General features: G+C 45.9%; 1 long non-coding RNA gene across 1 annotated transcript; it reads right to left on the reverse strand.

Moving 5' to 3' along the window:
- Window positions 1-914: 914 nt before the first annotated feature.
- On the reverse strand, window positions 915-1982 carry LOC121841457. The gene is made up of 4 exons (XR_006080478.1): window positions 1934-1982; window positions 1454-1522; window positions 1136-1171; window positions 915-1033 (listed from the first exon to the last, which is right to left on the reverse strand). It is a non-coding gene; the product is annotated as an uncharacterized LOC121841457 (long non-coding RNA).
- Between the last annotated feature and the right edge of the window lie 1159 nt (window positions 1983-3141).

Here is a 3141-nt window from a genome sequence, read left to right on the forward strand (position 1 = left end):
TGGTTAACAGCCTGCTGCCTGGCCTGCATCCTATTTCATTGTGGAGCTAGAGGAGTTAGAGCCCTGTCTATGTTGGTAGATAAGATGAGAGCACCCCTCCAGCTAGGATGGAGTCCGTCACTCCTCAGCAGGTCAGGCTTTGTCCTGTTTGTGGGTGAGTCCCAGAAAGAGAGCCAATTATCTACAAATTCTATCTTTTGGGAGGGGCAGAAAACAGATTTCAACCAGCGATTGAGTTGTGAGACTCTGCTGTAGAGCTCATCACTCCCCTAACTGGGAGGGGGCCAGAGACAATTACTCGATGCCGACACATCTTTCTAGCTGATTTACACGCTGAAGCTATGTTGCGCTTGGTGATCTCTGACTGTTTCATCCTAACATCGTTGGTGCCGACGTGGATAACAATATCTCTATACTCTCTACACTCGCCAGTTTTAGCTTTAGCCAGCACCATCTTCAGATTAGCCTTAACGTCGGTAGCCCTGCCCCCTGGTAAACAGTGTATGATCGCTGGAGGATTCGTTTTAAGTCTAATACTGCGGGTAATGGAGTCGCCAATGACTAGAGTTTTCAATTTGTCAGAGCTAACGGTGGGAAGCTTCAACGTCTCAGACCCCGTAACGGGAGAAGTAGAGACAAGAGAAGGCTCGGCCTCTGACTCCGACTCGTTGCTTAATGGGGAAAACCGGTTGAAAGTTTCTGTCGGCTGAATGAACAACACCGGTTGAGCATTCCTACAGCATTTCCCTCCAGAAACCGTGAGAAAGTTGTCCAGCTGTGGGGACCGTGCGAGGGGTTTTATACTAACATTACTATCTGTACTTACTGGTGGCACAGACGCTGTTTCATCCTTTATAACACTGAAATTACCCTTGCCTAACGATTGCGTCTGAAGCTGGGCTTGTAGCACAGCTATCCTCGCCGTAAGGCGATCGTTCTCCTGTATATTATGAGTACAGCGACTGCAATTATAGTCAATGAGCTGTTTTAACTCACCACAAATGTCCCTGATCATTTTGATGACGTTCTCTCTCTGTGGGAGGAGGAAGAAAACGTTATTAAGATATAAAAATATGGTTGAGAGACTTAACAAAGGTGCCATTATGAAACAGTATGCATTTTGTGCTCTACTCACTGTCAGGCCAGGTTCCCCCTTCTCACCAGATTTCCCCTGCAAGTTTGGACACAGGTTAGCAATCAACATATAAATGAACCATGAAATAAATTCTCCCTTGTCTCCTTTCCGCCCACAGTCTCCACCAATCCCCCTGTGTACAGTAATATGACAGTAATGTTAAGCACATCAACAAGGACATTTATAGTGAACAGCAAATGGTTGTGTGTGTCCATGTTGTCATTGAACCGGTCTGTGTGTGTTTGTTTGGCAGTTACAGCCCTGTGTGGGTCAGGGTTCAATTCCCACAGGGATAAAAAGTGTTGGCTAAGTTTGTACCTTTTCTCCTGGAAAGCCATCCCCTGGAGGCCCCCGAGGGCCCATTGGCTCCTGGAACCCAGGCTCCCCCTGAAGGTCACAAGAAGACCAGACTAATGATTAGCATGGTTAATCACGGCTAATGTTATAACAGCTCACAACACTGTATACAGCGGCACACAGAATATTGTGCCACGTCAGTGTGATAGTACCAAAACCAATTTCCCTCTGAACATACAGATAACTGGGGCGGCAGGTAGCCTAGTGGTTAGAGCGTTGGGCCAGTAACCGAAATGTTGCTAGTTTGACATCCCTGAGCTGACAAGGTAAAAATCTGTTGTTCTACCCCTGAACAAGGCAGTTAACCCACTGTTCCTAGGCCGTCATTGTAAATAAGAATGTGTTCTTAACTGACTTGCCTAGTTACATAAAGGTAAAATAAAATGATGATCATTATCGCACACCCCACCATGCCAGTCCAGTATGATAATGTGCCCCTACCTTGGGCTCCTGGGATACCTGGTGGACCTGGCTGGCCCACAGAAACCTGCAAAACACACAAACATTAGTTCAGTTCCACATGACAATTTTCCAAAAGAAAATATTTTGACCTTTTTTTAAAGGGGCACTGGTATTGAAAAGAAACAAGAGATGTTGACAATATGTGTCTGCAAACAGATCTACAGCAAATGAAGGGTCTATGCCAGGGTGTAGGTTCTAGGCGTAGGCGCTAGAGGTAGGAGCTAGGGGGTAGGAGCTAGGAGCTAGGCGTAGGAGCCAGGGTTAGGGGCTAGGGCAGGGGTGGGCAAACTTTTTGGCTCGAGGACCACATTGGGATGTTGCAATTCAACGGAGGGATGCATTTTTGGGGGGACCAATTGTTTGTTAAAATCAATTTGCAGGGGCATCCCGAGTGGCGTAGCGTTGACTGGGAGACCCATGAGGCGGCGCACAATTGGCTCAGTGTCATCCGGGCTAGGAGAGGGTTTGGCATAGGAGAGGGTTTGGCAGGCCAAGATTTCCTTGTCCCATCGTGCTCTAGCGACTCCAGTGGTGGGCCGGGCTCATGTACGGTGACACGGTCGCCTGGTGTACGGTGTTTCTTCCGACACATTGCTTCGAAATAATATCCTATTGGTGAGCCAACTGGTAAATGCAGAGGGTCTTTTACTCAGTTATAAGGAAATCTTATCACTTTACAAGGTCCCTGTAACACCTAAAGATTTTGCAATTGTTTTAGATGCCGTTCCCTCAGGTGTTGCTTTATTATTCAGGAACGTGTCAAGACCTGACCCTCAGAGCCTACCTTCCGTTGACCCTGTTGACTCATCAGTAGGAAAGATTTGTTTCTCTTTTGGTCCATTCAACAACGGAGCGATTACAAACCTTGTTTCAGCAGGATGTTGTATCTATCTATACCTTATGTCATGCCTTATTGGAATGGATTTATTGATAATATCTGTTGGAAAAAAGTTTGGATGTTGCCACACACATACCTACTTGTTAACAAAATTAAGGAAGTTTCCTTTAAAATTATTCATAAATATTATCCTGCCAACCACTATATGAAGAAGTTAGGAGCTGACCTGTGAGAATCTGTTCTCATTAAGGAAAACATCAACTCAAATGGCTCCTTTTGTAAGGACCACCCAGAAACAGTGTTGCATCTTTTTTGGCATTGTATTCATGCAAGAAAACTGCGGCAAGAC

This window comes from Oncorhynchus tshawytscha, linkage group LG31, assembly GCF_018296145.1.
Source record: "Oncorhynchus tshawytscha isolate Ot180627B linkage group LG31, Otsh_v2.0, whole genome shotgun sequence".
NCBI lineage: Eukaryota > Metazoa > Chordata > Actinopteri > Salmoniformes > Salmonidae > Oncorhynchus > Oncorhynchus tshawytscha.